The sequence below is a fragment of the Marmota monax genome, unplaced genomic scaffold (assembly GCF_021218885.2).
Source record: "Marmota monax isolate L192 unplaced genomic scaffold, Marmota_monax_Labrador192_F-V1.1 WCK01_AAM20220418_F8-fsc00460, whole genome shotgun sequence".
Taxonomy (NCBI): domain Eukaryota; kingdom Metazoa; phylum Chordata; class Mammalia; order Rodentia; family Sciuridae; genus Marmota; species Marmota monax.
The window spans coordinates 281,465-301,699 of NW_026692817.1; the positions used below are offsets into that span (position 1 = coordinate 281,465).

At 35.0% G+C, this 20,235-nt stretch overlaps 1 pseudogene; it reads left to right on the top strand.

The window, feature by feature from the left end:
- The first annotated feature begins 19,079 nt into the window (after positions 1-19,079).
- LOC124095325 (olfactory receptor 2J3-like) lies at positions 19,080-19,798 on the top strand (annotated as a pseudogene).
- Positions 19,799-20,235: the final 437 nt, after the last annotated feature.

The following is a 20,235-nucleotide window of genomic DNA, read 5'->3' on the forward strand; positions in this document are numbered from 1 at the left end:
AAATTTTAAATTATTTAGCAATTAAATCTAGGATTATAAAGTTTTCTCTTATAATTCATTCATTCATTTCATGAAATCTTGTGATATATATTCTTACAACCTGTCTTATTTCTTATGTTCCATGTAATCAAGTAGACAAGGATTACACTTGGCTGATCAGTGTGGGAACTCTTTCTGAAAAGAATTCTGTTTGGGTTGGTATACACTGAGATAGTAACTTTCTTAAGTAGTAAAAATATTAATAATAGAAATTATAATTACATTAGTTCAAGCAAATTAACATGAAAAGCTTGGCAATCATTCATCAGTGGGCTTCCTATCAGTGTCACATGAGAAATATTATGTCATCTCTGCAAGTTGCCCCAGGTATGAGTGTGAAGCCTGGCTGCACTGCATTCGGTGTAAAGCACTCTATACTGTCAAAGATTCATTAAAAATTATATCAACTTCCATTCATGTAGATGCTTTTGTCTTAAAACTTGTATTGTTATTTTTGGATAGGAAGTATATTTGCATGATTTTGTATGGCTGAATAATGTATCATTAAATAGTGAAATGAGTAAAATAAAGGAAGAAAAATGTGGATAAATCTCTCACCATTCTTCAGAAATATCATAAGTTAGAGTCTTTTGAATCATAAAAACAACAAAGTAAATGATATAAGTAATAAAGTTTAACTTGGAAATATGTCTATGCATAAATTGGAAGAGCAAGGACTGTCTTCTAATGGAGTGAAAGTATTAGAAAGTAATAAACTGTGTTCTGCATTGGAAATCAAGTTTGTTACTTCAAAAAACAATTTGAGTGTCTTTTTATTAATGTATATTTTGGGGCTTAAGGATGTTCAGAGCTTAGGACACTAAAAGTTGAAAATACTAAAGCAGTAGGGCTCACACCAGAAATATAAAATTGTATCATAAAACCAGTAATAAATTATGAGAATAATCAATGATTTGTACAATTATGTGATATTGAAGTCAAATATTAAGAATTCAACAAAATCTGAAGTGAAGAACTATACCCTCATGTGAAAATTAAGAGATTATTTGGGACTTTCTTCCAGGTGTTTTGATATGAGTAAGATCATGGTAAAAAAAAAACTGAAAAAGAAATCTAATAATATTCCATACAGGAATAGATTGCATGCCAAATACACCCTGAAAAATAACAGCATACAGTGTTTATGCAGTTCTTAAAACTAATTATCTTTGACATATTTTTTTTAAATTTCTAAGGAACTTTAAAAACTCACAGGTTTCTGACTAATTGCCAGAAAATATTATTTTACAAACACACACACACATACATACACACAATTTAACAATGTTATATGATAGCTTTAACAACATTTATTAGGTAAAGTAATCTTTGTCTAACTTATTATGTATTGAGAAATTTAGTGAATTTTTGGTCTGGGAAAAAACCCTGTAATATCTGTGCCTCAAACACAGCCACAGAGACTAGTTACATTTTTTCTGAGTGATTTCCTCAATTGTCTTCCTTCCTGGAATAGTTAATGTGTATATGAACTTTTAGGCCTATAGACTACTCATTTCAGAAGCATGTGTGGCATCCAGACTCTGTGATAAATGAAGACTATTAAAAACTGTATACAAAATCTCAGGATAAAAGATATTGAGAAATTGATGGGAAAGTATGCAGACATGTTTTATTTGTATTAAATGGTTTCACATTGCTAGGGTTCATATGTTCAGCATATATTAGCATAACAATCATGGTAGCTAACTTTTGAGAAATCAGTTGAAGGAAAGGCACATGCTATATTTGAAGCTGAAAATGTGCCCTAGCCTCTACATAGAGCATGTGCAATCCTTCTTAATAAAGATGACATAAATTTTTTCTCATTTTCTAAAGAAAGAATTTCCTGTAGAACAATGGAAAACAGCCAAACATTTTAACCTTTGTTGTAAATACACTGATTCATTTTTGAAAATCTTTATGGGAGAATTCAAGGTTGTTTGCTCTATACTACAGTGGTCTTCAGGTCTGTGTAGCATAACACCAACAAAGCAAGAAGTGCATCCTGTTCTGGTGGGGATATTTAATTACAGCTATTTAAAAATGCCTAATGTTCCCTTTTAGTTCACAGAGTGAATTAATCTCTAGGTTATCTCTTTGTGAAGAGAAGAAAACAACTAGTAACTATTATCAAAGGCTAAAGTGCTCAGATATCTTACTCCATGAACTCTTTCCTTGTGGATACCACTTACAGTTACAAGGCAGCACTGGGCCAGCAACCCAAAGTTGTTGTCTCCTCCAATCCTCAAATCATTCCAGTAGCACCAGTATTATCATTCCACCTCTTCAGAATGATAAACAGAAGGATTTGGTAGGAGCTTCAATAAGATATGGGACTTGAAAAAGACATTTTCTTTTCATATGTTCCAGAAACTATTAATAAACACAGTGATCTTTATATGTAATCATTCTACTTTACAGGGGGTTTGAAAAGACAAGCTGCAGAAGAATACATATAATGCAATTTGCTTCAAGTTTAAATACCTACAAACTGTTATTTTATGTTGTATATATATATATATATATATATATATATATATATATATATATATATATATATATTAGTAATAAATACAATGTAAAGATATTAAGGAGAAAACAAAATTCACTATAATCATTATCATGGTGAAAAGGGAATGTTATTGGGAAGAAGTAAACACTAGTTTTGTTGCATGATAATATTTCACTTTATTTACTAAGCTAAGTAGTGAATGGGCTTTATGTTAGTTAAAATGTTAATTATTTAACAATAACATTATTAATATTATTCATTAATAATAAATGTTAACATTAAGTATTTCATGATAGTTTTTAAAATGATGGCAAATTCAAACCATAGATTCAGTAACTGTCCACTTCTGAGCAGAATAAACTTAAGCAAAATTTGAACTTTTTCCTCTTGGGTTAATTTTTCATAGAGAACTCTCCATGTGCTCTATGTGTGACTTGAGTGAGAGGTGATTAATCTTAAAAGTAGATACCATAGGAGACTGAATTCGTGGTACATTGATTTACCTGTGTTTAATAATTGGTTGAACCATCATACCCCAATGATTTACATGGTTTCTCATTTCCTTTCAGGCCTGGTCTTAGGTATGACATTTATATTTAATAATAAAATGTTGTGTTACATGCCCAGCTTTCTTCTTTTGGTGGAACTGATAACTCATTTCACTGTAGGCAGCTCAGATTTTTACTTAATGGCCAGTGGTCAAACTTTTAGTCTGACTCTGGGCCAATAACAACTTAGAAGTGCCTTTTAAGTAGTGAATGGTTGTCAGTGTGAGCTGTGATTTTGCCATTAGAGATTGCCACAGGCTTTGAATAAAATTCTTCTTTTCCACAAACACTTCATGTGCCTTGGATCTTTTAAGGCACATGACCATGTTATTTGTTAGTCAAAGAAGGGTATTTCTAGGAGTAAAAGTAAATATATTGAAAATAATACCTAAAATAAGACCCCCTATTCATATTAGAATCTTTTTCCAAAACTGCTTCTCATCATAAAAAACTCTCTAACAAAACTCCTACCTTTTCTTCATTTCTCTTTAATTAAGACATCATCATTGTCTTTGACTCATCTCATTTACAGAGGACGAAGTTTAATAAAATTTCTTTAACCTCCTGATGAGTCTCTCATACTTCTTCTATCTTTTACATTTTTAGCACTCTTATCTTAGACAAGGGCCTCATTTAATTTCCAGTATTTTCCTAAACTAAACTACTTTTTATTATTCCAAATATAATCATAAATTAAAGGTCTCATATAATTTCAGAAATTAAAATCCTATAAGTTCTCATCACCAAAGGAAATATACATTCTTATTTATCATTGCCTCTTACATTTTAAAATTTAGAATTGGTTCATTTAGTTCTGCATAGCATTAGAACTTACTCTAAAATAATTATTAAAACATGTAATATAATTTGCTCTAATTCTATCCCCAGTACTTCACTTTCACTCTGTTCCTCCTTCCCACTACACTATTCCCTTCCCTTTACTCTGATTACTTAGAGATGTTTTTTGTTTGTTTGTTTGGTTTGTTTGTTTGTTTGTTTCAGTGTCTTGTGAATATACATGATGGTGAGATTCAGGGCATTAATATTCCAAATATATAAAGAACTTAAAAAATTCACACCAAAATTATACAAGTAACCCAACTAATAAATGGGCAAAAGAACTAAGTAGACAGAACTAAATAGACACTTCTCAAAAGAAGAAATACAAATGGCCACAAATATGTGGAAAAATGTTCAACATCTCTAGCAATCAGGAAAATGCAAATCAAAACTACATTGAGATTTCATCTGACTCTAGTAGAAATGGCAATTATCAAGAATATATATAGTAATACTGGCAAGGATGTGGAGGAAAAGATACACTCATGCATTGTTGGTGGGACTGCAAATTCATGGAATGGTTCTAGAAAATAGTATGGAGACTCTGCTAAGAACTAGGGATGGAATCAACACATGTTCCACTCTTTATATTTAAAAGATATAAAATCAACATTCTATAGGAGTACAGCCACATCAATATTTACAGCAGCATACTGTTTCTCTCTCTCTTTCTCTCTCTCTCTCTCTCTCTCTCTCTCTCTCTCTCCTATCTACACACACACACACACACACACAGAGACACACATATATATATATAGTACTGGAAGCTAAAATGCTAAGTGAAATAAGCTAGACTCAGATGCAAAGTTCTAATGTTTTCTCTGATATGCAGAAGCTAATCAAAAATAAGGCATTAGAGAAAGAGAGAGAGAGAGAGAGAGAGAGAGAGAGAGAGAGAGAGAGAGAGAGAGAGACAGGCAGGCAAACAGGTGGATTTGTATCCACCATCCCTATTAGAGTACTGTTCATTTCTTGCTTGCTGGTATTATGCTGTGCAGATCTGAGGACATCTATAGCACTGCAGCTTCTCCTGGTTTTGAAAGATCCTTTCTGTTCTTAGTTTGCTGAGTGTTAATAATAAAAAAAAGTTTTGCAATTTTGTCCAAAGCTTTTAACACCTCTCTTGGGAGGATCTTATGACTTTCTTCCTTTATTCTGTTAATATAATGAGTTGCAATGTCTGATTTTTAGACATTAAACTGTACTTCCTCATATAGAAAAGTACTCAACTTGATTTTATTTCAGAACCTTTTTTTGCTCAATGTGATTTGTTAATGTTTTGTTAAGAATGATTGAGTCTCAAATTATGGGTTTTTGTAAGAAGTATTTGTCTTTCTTGTGGTGTCTCTAAATACATTATGTGCCTATATGATGCTAGTTTTACACAATGATTTAGGAAGTGCTCCCCTCCCCTATTTTCAGATATCTGTTTAGGTGTGGTACCATTTCTTCTTAAATGTACAAAGTAATTTACCAACATTGACATATGGATATGTAATTCTCTTTATAGGAAATTTTAAAATAAATGTTTAATTATTTTCATTGGCATAGAGGAATTTGGATATTCTGTTTCCTTTAAAGTCTATTTTAGTTATTGATATCTTCCAAGGAACTCATTAATTTCGCCTGCTTTCCAATTTGTTCATAACAGCCATAATATACCTTTATAATTAAGAAAACTGCTATGATACAAACTGATCACTACTTTAGTTTGTATTTATCTCCACTTTATTTATCAAACCAGGGAAATGTTTTTCAGTTTTAAGATATTTCCAAGGAATGAAGGTATTTTTTTCATATATTGTTTTTAATTATTTTGTTTTGTGTTTCACAGATTTTTGCTCATGTGTTTTTTGTCTATTTTTGTCTCCTAAGTTTGAGTTCAATTTGATCATTATTTGTAGACTTATATGGTGAAAACTTAAATCAGTTCTTCATTTTACCACAAATATTTAAAATGTATACACTACAAATGTATGCATTTCTCACTAAGTACTAATTCAGCTTCATCTCACACATTTTGACTTTTGAAATTTTCATTTTGTTTTTTAATAATCAATGTTTTACAATATGCTTTGTGATTTCCTCATTGATTAGATTACAGTAGTCATAAGAGTGGCTAAAAAAGTGTGGAAACTATAGGGTTCTAGTGGAGATGATATCATTAGAGAGATATCATGTAGATGTAAAAATATTTTATTGTTATAATCAGATCACTGCTATCACCTCTCTATAACTCATACAAGTTTTAAAAATGTGGTTTAAGACAAGAGTTGATGCAAAAATCTAGAGTCTACAATAAAGGCAAGTGTTTCACAAATGTAGGTAATTCTAGTCTCCTCAACTGGAGTCCCCTTGGATCCATGAATGATGTAGAATCAGTAGAGATGGGTATGTGGGAAAACTAACTTAGTAAAATTTCACTTCTTGTAATGGAAAAGCACCTTATTAACTGTCCCATTAAGGGCATCATTTGTCTGTCACATCCTAAAAATGTCTTTATCATACAAAATCTGATAACTTATAGAGAAGAGAGTAAATTACTTACCTTGATTAGGGCAAAATGTTTTGTTTTTGGATAGACATAGTACCCTTAATTGTATCTGTAATTGATATCTGTATCTGTAAACATTTACATTTCTATTTCTGTTCAATTTTTATTTCTATGTATCTCCATTACTATCCATCATCAATCTTGTGATAGCATAGTAGAAACTCATGACAGAGAAATATAAATATTGAACACTTTTTTTTCCTCCCACAGGTGATTATGTAGAAGAAGATCAAGTCACTACTTCCAATGAATATGTAAGAGATAGGATGAGACTAAAGGTTACAGGAATAATAAAGGTGATGAAGACAAAGGCCTTACTGGGTTTAGTACCCACATAGTTCAGCAGCATTTATATCTAGAGTACCAAAATGGGAGCATTGCTAAATATATGGGTAACTGATGCCAGGTAGGGCAGCTCTTTACAGAGTACAACAGATTTGTCATATATTGTGGGGAAAAGTGCACGGAGTACTGCATACATGGCATATGTTAAGGGCAAACCACTCCCCCATGCTAGGCATGTGAGCGGCAAACCACTTACATTGTAGGCACAACCCTGGGCTTGAGGCCACATGCTGCAGTCCCTGTACTTACTCCATGGACCACTCCTTGATTGACCACTGCAAGAACAGTTAGCCAGAAATTGTATTTGGTGGCTACCTGTAATCTGCTTAGCTACTGCCTGAGTATATATACATGGTAACTGCACAATAAAATTAGACGTGCTTCCTGCTTGGTCTCCAGAGGATTTGATTAGTGACTCTGCAGCCACATTCTTCTCTACACTGTTCTGTGGACCTCCTCGCTGGAAGAGAGAGAGCCCACACAATATATCTTGACATCTAGGAGGATACACATTACCTTTTCCCATGCCAGGAAAGTGCTGATGGCAAACATAGCTGAGTAAAAGATAAAATCATACAATACTGAAGAGAGGGAGCCTGTGGTGAATCACATATCTAATAATGAAATCAATCACTCCCTAAGAAACCTTGGCACAAAATTGGAAATGTAAGCTGGAAGCAAGAAAATATTCATGTTTCCAAGGAGAGTGAACAAGTACAATGTGAATAAAATCAGAAAATAATCATATCTAGCAGGGTTTATTCAGAGAAATTGCCAGAATGAAGCTTTTTAAAACTATGTTCCTATTCTTTTCCATTCCCTGTAGTCTTTCTTTAACTTTTGGAAAGAAAATGTATGTCTGTGAAGAGGACAAAATTAAAAACTCCAAGCTGGTTTAACCTTGAGAATAGTGAAACTTCAACTTGGAGTTTCATCATATGATGTTAAATGATTGTGACATATGAGAAATTGGACTTGCCTTCCTTTCATTTTGGCAGTTATATAAAATATGCTTTCAAAAATCTGAATATCTTCTAGGGAAATAAAAATCAATATTTTATATATTTTCTTTTTATAATGAGAAAATTGTAATTTTATTTTTTCATACATATGAAACCCAAATGATGCCTCCTTATGGGTCATTAACATTCTGTACTTTATATGTAGATAAAAGAAACAAGATCATGTTAATGATCAATTTAAATAAATAATTTGATACCCTGATCTACTGGATCTATTCTAGATGTGAACCAATAGGCAATTCCTAGGCATAAGATGGAAATTTTTGATATATCCTTTCCGTTCATTCTGTTATTTTTAGCATTATATCTGACATTTATCTTTACAAGATGAGAATGAACAGCTTGTAGCATTTTATTCCTGTACCCTGTATTATCAAAACCTCAGTGGTAACATTGTAGTTTGCATCATTAGGTTGTACTTTTACCCTTGGAATGTAAAGTTTTTCTGAAAGCTTATGAGAATAGAAACAATGGGAAATGAAACTATATCAAGCAAAACTGTACAGCAATTTCTAGAAGTCAACACCTGCCATGACCTGCACAGTGGTTAATTCAGAAAACGGACAAGGGGTGATGGGGGATTATAAAAGACAAACAGACTCACAAAACTGGGTAGTTGATGCCCAGTGGGTAGCTCAGCCTTGGTGGGCATTTCATTCTTGTCGAGGTATAATGACCAAGAGCAATCTCAGCATGTTTATTATATAGGTTTTAACATCAAAAAGAGTTTGTGAGAGAAAATTTCTTCAAAGCACATAGAACCAAGTTTGTACACTAATGGCCTAATTATAGTTATCAGCTTGCACCCATAATTTTGTAACCCTGGGCAGCTGGCGTCTGAACTTCAGGTCAAGAATTGATAGTTCCATGGCTGGAAGGGAACCTTCTTTTGAACAGGGCATCACTAGAACAACTGGTCAATCTCAACTGGTTCCTTTGCCCTAAGAGTTCCCAGAAGAAGCATCACTTCTATAACCAGACCGTTCAAGGGCCATCATTCAAATCACTGCTCTGATGAACATCAATTGAGCCTCCATCCATTATACTTTGTATTTTTATATGCTCTACTCTAATTCACATTCATCTCAAGCGCTCATTTTACTTGAAGTCTGAAGGAATAAATTGATGTCATTTATTCAAATTATATTTCTCAAATGTGCCTAGTTTCTTACATTTTGTGATCTTAAGTTTAAATAGTTTGTATTGGCTTCATATCTTTGAGGCTATGGACTGTGAGAATTGCCAAAAGTCAGATTTGTTCAAAGTAACATATGCGGCTTTTGTCCCAGGGGCTTAAGCACTTAGACCTTTTTGCAAACCCAGGGACACCAATAGCCAGGTTTTGCTCTAGACTAAAACACTCAGGGGTCACTCAAGGGGAATTGGCCTGACTGGGCCTCATGAAATAGTCACACAAGAGACAGAAATCCCTTTTCCTTTGGGGGTGTTGTGATGTCTCCTCTGACCTTAAGGGGTCCTCAGAAAGAGAGAAAGGGAGAGAGAGAGAGAGAGAGAGAGAGAGAGAGAGAGAGAGAGAGAGAGAGAGAGAGAGAGAGAGCCCACAAAGGCTGACCCCTTTTATTGAGGAGAAGCTATTCAAATGAGGCAAGGGGTCAGGTTTCAGGGGGTTGAGTCTAGCTTCATGATGTCTGCTTTCAGCAGGTTGACTGCCATATAGTTAGGCCACATCCAAGGGCACAGTAAGAGAAAGGGACACACAATAGGTGTTTCCATGGAACATTCTATCCCAAACAGGGCAAGGGGTAATATTACAAAGGAACAGGTGAGCACAGCTCCACCCATGGGGCTGTAGGAAGGCACACGCCCATGCACGAAGACACCATACCTGGAACCCAGGAAGGGCAGGGCAGTCTGACATGGCTGCTGCCAGATGCCTCAATCACGATCCAGGGAGTGACTCAGTCACCACGTGCAGGTTGTTCTCCCACACACATATTTTCTTTTCTTTTTTTTGTTGTTTGCTTGTTTGTTTTAATTTTTAATTTATTCTGTTATAGTTAAAGCAACATCCTGGGGTTTTATAAATTAACTTTCAGATCACTCATGTATAATTGAATCAAGCCTTTATTGAAGCACACTGGTGGTGAATGACCAGAACATAAAGCTGTTCCCCTGATAAGCCCTGAACAATTGTAAGGGCTCCCCTTTTAAGCCACAAAAGGGACATTTGGGTGTTTAGCCAATGCAAGCAAGGCAACATACAGAAGCAGGAGAGTGCAGTCCAGTGATGGGGATGTTTACCAATAACAATTAGCTCAGTCACTCCAATTACAGAAAGAGAACCTTGTTACCCTAGTTACAGAAATAATGCCCCATTAGGTAGTTCCATGTTCTTAAGGATTTCTATGGCAAAAGGAAAAGAACAACTTGCCCCAGTCATGATCATGCAATTTGGCATGGCTGTTTTACAAAGTTGAGTTATTAAATAAAATGGACTCACTTTGGCTTGACTATCACAGTTCATTTTAGATATACATGACAGTAGAGTGTATTTTGACATATTACATGCACATAAAGTATAACTTATTCTAATTAGGATCCCATTCCTGTGGTTTTACATGATGTGAAGTTTTACTGTTCATTCTTTTCCTAATCATATTCTTTTAATTTCTTTCTTTTGTCTAATTTCTCTGATTAGTTTTAAGAATTAGGTTGAATAAAATTGATGAATGCTTCAATTTTTTTTTCCATTTAGGATGATGTTAGCCTTAGGGTTTTACAACGTTGAGGTATATTTCTGCTATCCCTAATTTTTCTAGTGTTTTGAATATGAATGTATGCTGAATTTTTCAAATGCATTTTCTGAATCTATTAAGACAATCATGTAATTCTTGTCTTTAAGTCCACTGATGTGATGAATCATATTTATTGATTTCTATATGTTGAACATATTTTCATTATGTCTTATATCTCAAGTGTGGTGTCAAGAAGAAATGCAAACTGCAGCAATAATTAAAGCATGTTATATACAGATGTTTTGTCAACACTAAATCACAATATTGCACATAAAATTTTAACCTTTGCTGTCCTCCAAAAGATTTACAAAGGTTAAAATTGTTTCCCAAGTCTAATGAGCACATTATGAAATATTTTAGAACTTGGTACAATGTGCTATGGCCCAAGTGGTTATACTTCATTTAGTTTTTAGTAACTGAGTTAATTTTACTAGAACTGACAGATTCTAATATCATTATCATGATAATAAAAACATATATACATTGAATGATTTTTACCTTAGTTACTATGAAGAATGTTTACATATTTCCATAGAGTGTTTTAAAACATTTTATTTTATTTCATTTTGATTGGCATATATTAACTGTAAATACAGAAAAGCATAAGTTCTGATTATTGCATATTTTTATTTCTAAGTTTCTAGTCTAGATAAGAACTATAAATTTAGCAGTGCTCTAACTGCTCTCAATATGTACTCTCCACTGCCCTGCTCTTCAAAGTCTTCCTTTTTTTTTTGCAGAGTCACTGAAGTTTGATTTTCTTGCTTTAAAAAAATCCCCTTTTCATTCCTTCATCCTTTCCTTATCTCATCCTTCCTCCCTTTCCCTCAGTCCCCTTTCTTTCCAATTTTAGATGTATACATCCTTTCGGAATCACTGTAGCACTCTTTTCTTGAATTTTGTAGCTTTTTATATCATTAATATCCATAAAGTCATGGGGATGTTTTTGCATGTCTTTTTGCTACTGTCACTATTTTATTTTATTTTTTATTGGGTGCTCAAAATATTACAATGATATTGACATATCATATTTCATACATTTGATTCAAGTGGGATATGAATTCTTATTTTTACCACATGTACAGATTGCAGGATCACATTGGTTATACATCCACGTTTATACATACTGCCATACTAGTGTCTGTTGTATTCTCCTGCTTTTCCTATCCCCTTCCTATTTAGGTCTTTGGGAATAGTCAGAGAAGGGAAATAGCTGGGTCAAATGGTGGTTCCATTCCCAGCTTTCCCAGGAATCTCCATACTGATTTACAAATTGGCCACACCAATTTGCAGTCCCTCCAGCAATGTACAAGTGTACCATTTTCACATCCTCGCCAGTACTTGTTGTTGTTTGACTTCAGAATGGCTGCCATTCTTACTGGAGTGAGATGGTATCTTAGGGTGGTTTTGATTTGCATTTCTCTGACTGCTAGAGATGGTGAGCATTTTTTCATGTACTTGTTGATTGATTGTATATCCTCCTCTGAGAAGTGTCTGCTCAGGTCCTTGGCCCATTTGTTGATTGGGTTATTTGTTCTCTTATTGTTTAATTTTTTGTGTTCTTTGTATACTCTGGATATTAGGGCTCTATGTGAATTGTGAGGAGTAAAAATTTGTCCCCATGATGTAGGCTCCCTATTTACCTCTCTTATTGTTTCTCTTGCTGAGAAAAATCTTTTTAGTTTGAGTATGTCCCATTGGTTGATTCTTGATTTTATCTCTTGTGTGATAGGTGTCTTATTAAGCAATTTGGAGCCCGACCCCACAACATGAAGATTAGAGCCAACTTTTTCTTCTATCTGACGCAGAGTTTCTGGTTTGATCCCTAGCTCCTTGATCCATTTTGAGTTACTTTTGTGCATAGTGAGAGAAAGGGATTCAGTTTCATTTTGTTGAATATGGATTTCCAGTTTTCCCAGCACCATTTGTTGAAGACACTGTCCTTTCTCCATTGCATGCTTTTAGAACCTTTGTCTAATATAAGGTAGTCATAATTTTGTGGATTGGTCGCTGTGTCCTCTATTCTGTCCCATTGGTCTACCTGCCTGTTTTGGTACCAGTACCATGCTGTTTTTGTTACTATTGCTCTGTTAAAGTCTGGTATTGCTATACCACCTGTTTCACTTTTCCTGCTTAGAATTGCTTTTGATATTCTGGGTATTTTATTTTTCCAGATAAATTTCATGATTGCTTTATCTATTTCTGCAAGAAATGCCGTTGTAGAACCTTTTGGGTCTGCTAGGTATAGGATCATGTCATCCACAAATAGTGCTAATTTAAGTTCTCCTTTTCCTATCTTTATACCTTTAATTTCTTTCATCTGTCTAATTGCTCTGGTCAGTGTTTTGAGAACTATAGTGAACAGAAGTGGTGAGAGAGGGCATCCCCATCTTGTTCCAGATTTTAGAGGGAATGCCTTCAATTTTTCTTTGTTTAGAATGATGCTAGCCTGAGACTTAGCATAGATAGCTTTTACAGTGTTGAGGTAAGTTCCTGTTATAACAAGTTTTTCTAGTGTTTTTAACATAAAGGGATGCTGTACTTTGTCAAATGCTTTTTCTGCATCTATTGATATGATCATATGGTTCTTATCTTTAAGCCTAATGATGTGGTGAATAACATTTATTGATTTCTGTATGTTGAACCAGCCTTGCATCCCAGGGATGAATCCTACTTATTCATGGTGCACAACTTTTTGATATGTTTTTGCATCTGATTTGCCAGAATTTTATTGAGGATTTTTGCATCTAAGATCATCAGAGATATTGGTCTGTAGTTTTCTTTCTTTGAAGTGTCTTTGTCTGATTTTGGAATCAGGGTGATGTTGGCCTCATAGAATGAGTTTGGAAGAGCTCCCTCTTTTTGTATTTCCTGAAATAACTTGAAAAGTATTGGTATTAGTTCTCCTTTAAAGGTTTTGTAAAACTCAGGTGTGTACCCATCCAGTCCTGGGATTTTCTTGGTTGGAAGTCTTTTGATGGCTTCTTATATTTCCTCCATTGATATTGGTCTGTTTAAGTTGTGTGTATTCTCCTGACTCAATCTGGGCAAATCATATAACTTAAGGAATTTATCTATTTCTTCACTATTCTTCTATTTTATTGGAATATAATATTTCAAAATAATTTCTAATTATCTTCTGTATTTCTGTGGTGTCTGTGTTGATATTGCCTTTTTCATCCCATATGTTAGTAATTTGAGTTCTATGTCTCCTTCTCTTCATTAGCATGGCTATGGGTCTGTCGATATTATTTATTTTTTTCAAAGAACCAACTTTAATTTTGTCAATTTTTTCAATTGTTTCTTTTGTTTCAATTTCATTGATTTCAGCTCTGATTTTAATTATTTCTTGACTTCTACTACATTTGCTGTTATTTTGCTCTTCTTTTTCTAGGGTTTGGAGATGGAGTGTGAGATCATTTATTTGTTTTTTTTTTCTTTTTTTGAGGAATGAACTCCAAGCTTTGAATTTTCCTCTTAAAACTGCTTTCATTGTGTCCCATAGATTCCGCTATGTTGTGTCTGTATTTTCATTTATCTCTAAGAATTTTATTTCCTCCTTTATTTATTCTGTAATTCATTGATCATTCAGTAACATATTGTTTATTCTCCAAGTAATGTAGCATTTTTCCTTCCTTCTTTTATTGTTGATTTCCAGTTTCTTTCCATTATGATCAGGTAAGATGCATGGTATTATCTCTGCACCTTTATAATTTCTAAGAGTAGCCCTATGGCATAATACATGGTCTATTTTTGAGAAGATTCCATATGTTGCTGAGAAAAAAGTATATCCACTTGATGATGGTTGATATATTATATATATGTTGGTTAAGTCTAGGTTATTAAGTGTGTTATTGAGTTTTATAGTTTATTTACTCAACTTTTGTTTGGAAGATCTGTTCAATAGTGAGAGAGGTGTGTTGAAGTCACCCATAATTATTGTGTTGTGGTCTATTTGACTCTTCAACTTGAAGAGAGTTTGTTTTATGAATGTAGCAACAGCATTGTTTGGTGCATAAATATTGATAATTGTTATGTCTTGTTGGTGAATGGTTCCCTTTAACAGTTTATCGTGTCCTTCTTTATCCCTTTTGATTAACTTAGGCTTGACATCAATTTTATTCGATAGGAGGATGGCCACCCCTGCTTGCTTCTGTGGATCAAGTGAGTGGTATGATTTTTCCCAACCTTTCACCTTCAGTCTGTACATATCTTTTCCTATCAGATGAGTCTCCTGGAGGCAGCATATTTTTGGGTCTGTTTTTTAATCCAGGTTACGGCCTATGTCGCTTTATTGATGAGTTTAAACAATTAACATTTAGGGTTACTATTGATATATGGTTTGTACTTCCTGTCATTTTTGTTTGTTTATTTATTTATTTATTTTTAATTTGGTTTGTTTTTCCCTCTATGATTATTTTTTTCCCTCCATTTACTGAGGTACTTCCCATCGTTGGTTTTGATTGTTGTTTTTCATTTCCTCTTCGTGTATTGTTTTGCCCAAAATGCTCTGCAGTGCTGGTTGTCTGGCTGAAAATTCTTTTAACTTTTGTTTATTGTGAAAGATTTGTATTTTGTTGTCAAACTTGAAGCTTAATTTTGCTGGATACAATATTATTGGTTGGCACCCATTATCTTCCAGCATTTGAAATAAATTGTTCCAGGATCTTCTCGCTTTCAGCCTCTGTGATGAGAATTCAGCCCTTAACCTAATTGGCTTAACCCTGAATGTAATCTGCCCCCTTTCTCTTGTAGCTTTTAATATTCTCTCCTTGTTCTGTATGTTTGTTATCTTCATAATAATGTGTCTTGGAGTTGGTCTATTGTGGTTCTGTATGTCCAGCATCCTGTAAGCGTCTAGATTTGGACATCCGTTTCATTTTTCATGTCTGGAAAGTTTTCTAAAATTATTTCATTCAGCAGATTGCTCATTCCTTTGGTTTGGATCTTTATACCTTCCTGTATCCCAATGACTCTAAAGTTTATTTTTTTATGATATCCCATATCTCTTGGATGTTTTGCTTGTGGTTTCTTATCAGCCTTTCTGAGTTGACTAGACTCTTTTCGAGATGATATATTTTGTCTTCATTGTCTGGTGTTCTGACTTCTACTTGATCTACTCTACTAGTAATACTCTCATTTGAGTTTTTAATTTGGTTTATAGTTTCCTTCATTTCTAGGATTATTGTTTGATCCTTTGTTATAACCTCTATCTCCTGGTAGAGTTGTGGATTTGCTTCTTGAATTTGTTTATGTAATTCATTATTGAGGTGTTCTTTCATTGTTTACATTTGCTGTCTAATGACCTCTTTAAGATTCCATTCCATCTGAGTCAGGTATGCCTTGAGTTCTTTATCTGATCATTATCTGATGCCTCTAGGTTCTCCTGTAGATTTAGGCTGCACTGCATTGTTTGTAATCCTTTTCTTCCTTGTTTTTTCATGAATTACTTTCCAGCTCTGTTTGACTGCTGTGTTACTATTTACTCCTATAAATTTGTTATGGTTTTGTATAATCTCTGGGATCTTTCCTTTGTGATGGGATACTATGTCTAGAGATGTTGGGTTTATTGTATTTTAAAGCAAATTCATTTGTTTCATCAATGACATACAGATTCTGATGGAGTATAGCAATCTGTGGTTTGGTCTTAGGACTTTATGTTTGGGTGGGGTGATGTGATGGTATGGGGGTTGGTATATCTTAGCAACTTTGGAAGATTGCTCTATTGAAGAGGGATATTAACATGAGAATGGACTGGAGTATTTGGGGGTAGCTAGGGGCTTGGGTGTACTGTAGACCACTTCAGAACATTCACCTATGCACATTTAGTAAATTACACATAATTGAATTCATAATGCTTGGGAGGAAAGGTAGGGGAAGGGGAAGGAAGAAGACACTAGAGAGAGAGAGAGAGAGAGAGAGAGAGAGAGAGAGAGAGAGAGAGAGAGAGATAGGAAGAAAAAAAAGAAAAGGGAATTTTTTTTTAAATGAAAAAAAAATAAAAAAGATAAATGCAGTCTTAAGAGTTTGATTATCATCTCTTCCAGTAGGTGGAGCTGTGCCCTCTGAGCCAAGCTTCTGCCCTCAAGATGGAGGAAATAATCCCTGTGAGATGGCTCCTCCTCCCCAGCTGGGTGGCTCACCAATCCTGGTTGCCCAGGGCCGTTCTTGGTCTCCAGCACCCCTTGCTTCTCCTGCCATCCAGGCCCCACTCACAGGTGCTGTTCTCCACAGATCTAGCTACACTCTGGGCCTACAGCCCCCTGGGTGCCCTATTCTCTTGAATGACTGGGCACTCTCTCTGTTTGCTATTCACCCAGACCCAGAGGTGTTGGAGCGCTGGGGCTGGGGGCCAACAGCTTATTTTGCCTGGTCCCCTCTGGTAGCCATGCCCCTGGGAGCTGGAAAAAAGGCCTCAGCTGTCAGCGCTGGAGGGAGGGGGAGATGGTGGTCATGTGCCCCTCCTGATTCCCTCAGCTCCGATAATCACACTCAAGGAGATCTGGAGAGAGATTTTTAAGATTTCTCAGCTGTATGGGGAGGGAGAGTTGAGGGTCACACACCTGTGGTTGCCAATTTTGCTGTGGAGGGATCCATCCACCGAACTCTGGTGATGTCAGTTCTCTGCCATGGTGGACGCAGGTTCCCTTGTTGGGGTGTCTGATGGGAAGGGTGGGTCTGGTCTGTCACTCCTAAATCCTTCCTCAGCTCTCCATCTGCTGGCCCATGGAGGCTCGGTTGGTACCACCTCAAAAGATCCTCCAAAGCTTCTAAGATTTTTTTCTCTACTCCGCTCGAGGGTCTCTGTAGCACTGAATCATGGCGGGTCAGCAGCAGTTCACAAATCAACCAGCCAGTATCTCTGCAGGGTTGCCTGGATTCAGCAGTACCAAAGAGCGCTGTGGCCTCTGAGAAGCACAAACTGCTCGTTTAGGTACCACCTCAGCCTAACATTGCTAGGCGTTCCTGAGTAGACAGTATCCAGTCACTCTGACGTCTCTCTTTGTCAGCAGAGCTGAGGAGGTCACAGGATTGTGCCTTCTGCACCCACCACCATGTTCTCCACCTGTCACTATTTTATTTTAACAGTAGAAAAAAATTCAGTTCAAATAAATCAGTTGATAAGCACATCTAATTGAATACAAATATCTTTCACCCTGCATAAACAATTTGAAGTCACTGGTAAATTTGATATTCTTCCTCCTGTATTTTCATCTACATGAATGATTATTGGGATTACAATTATTAAGGTTTCTGTCATCACATTAATGGAAATAACCCAAAAGTTCAGGAAAAAAATCTGAAGTCACTCATATGATAAAAAAAATGGATCTTTGTGGAAATTGTCTACGTTAGGTATGTTAAGCATTTCTTTAATTATCATTTCTTTATCAAGTACTATTCACCCTTGGATTAATGAAAATTTAACATTTAGCCAGGCATAGTGGTGCACACCAGTAATACCCACTATAATCCCAGTGACTCAGGAGGCTGACACAGGAGGATCATAAATTCAAAGCAAGCTTCAACAATTTAATAAGGCCCTAAGCAAGTCAATATGACCCTGTCTCTAAATATAATAAGAAAAAAGGCTGGGGATGTGCTTCAGTTGTTAGTGAGTTCAATCCCTGGTCAAAAAAATGAAACTAAACCAAACCAAAAAAAAAAAAAAAAAACAAAAAACAAAAAACAAAAAACAACCCACCCTTTTCCCTTTATCCAGATTGAGTATTAGTAGATATTTTCCTTGGTGAGCTTTGCTCTGAAAATCTATCTACCTCCTATGCTTTCTTTTTTTCTTCCTCTCTGCCTTCCTTCCTATTTCCTCCCTCCCTCTCAATATATTTCTGCTATCCATCACTTTTATGGTGGATTTGAGAGTAGGTTGCAGATGCTGTGTTTCTATCCCATTGGCTCTTTATTTTCTAAGAAAAAATGACAGTATTTTGTATAATCTCTATACAATTATGAAAAACAATCAACAAACACAGTAAGGATGGAATATGATATTCTAATCAATACTGTATATACAGATTTCTCCAATTGCCTTGGAGAAACTAAATGTTGTTAACAACCATTTTTTTTTCCAAGCACAGGATCACACATTTAGATATCATGCCTCATTGACCTCTTTTCCCCTTGACTAGTTCCCTAGTCCTTATTGATATCATTAAAGAGTACAAGCACCTTTTTTTCTCAATTTACTTCAGGTCATTTTTTTTTCTTTTTATGAGCCTTTTGGGTATGGATATCACTGAATCAACATCATGTGTGTTCAATATTTCTTTTGTTGTTCAATCATTTACTACAATAGATTTACTTAAGCTCAAATTGTCTTAAGATGTGTCAGGACTTTATAACTGACTTCTCTTTATTTTTCTCATATTTCTATGATTCTTGGAGCATTTTCTTACCTTTTTGAGTTTATATGATTTTTGTCCCTAAGATAACAGAAAACCGAAAATGGTGGGAAAATTCAATGGTATTTCAGAAAACAACTTCATTCTACGGGAGTTTTCTAAATGGCTTTCTCACCTGGAAGCAGCTCTCTTTGTGGTTATCTGGTTATTATACTTGATAACACTGATAGGCAACCTCTTGTCATCATCATGTCATACCTGGACTCCCATCTTCACACTCCTGTGTACCTCTTCCTCTCAGACGTCTCCATTCTGTATCTCTACTACACTACCAGCTCCATATCCCAATTGCTGGTCAATCTCTGGGGCCCACAGAAGACCATTTCTTTTGCCAGTTGCATGATTCAACTATACTTTTACTTAGCACTAGCAAGCACTGAGTGTGTCTTGTTGGTGGTGATGTCATATGACTGTCATGTAGCTATGTGCTTGCATTAAACTGTCTTCATGCACCCTCAAATTTGCCAATTGTTAGCTGTGGCTCTTTGGGTAAGTGGTTTTGTAAACTCAGCATTCTATTCCCTCTTTGCCTTCTGGTTACCATTGTGTAGAAATCATCAAGTGGATCACTTCTTCTGTGGAATTCCAGCACTCCTAAAATTATCATGTGTTGATATTCATGCCAATGAACTGACCCTCATAGTCACAACATCTATTTTTGTTCTTATACCTCTTATCCTCATTCTTACATCTTATGGTGACATTGCTTGGACTGCACTGAAGGTGCATGTTTTGGAGGAGACAGTACCAATTAATGACTGAATCTTAGTATGCTAAATGATTCTTAGATAAAAAGCCACATCTAAAAGATCACTTTAATAAGGTACCAATAAATAATTTTGACTTTGGTCTGTATCAACATTTAGTTTTATTAACACGTAACTTTTGTGTATTTTGTTTGTAAATTAATAAATATGAAGATGTTAATTATGTTCTGGATCATATATTACATTAGCATAAGGATAATTTTTGAAATGAATATTTACCATTAAAAGGATTATATTTTAATATTCATCATTTGCAGTAATTTGGTAATATATTTACTTGATAGAAGTATCAGAAAGGAATAATTAAATTTTTAAATAATGGACACTACATTTTTGTGTAGTGTATACCTTTGTACTTTCACATATATCTCACTTGAAACAAAGATTTTTGACCGTGGGCTACACTTAAGGCAGAATAAGAAATATTAACTT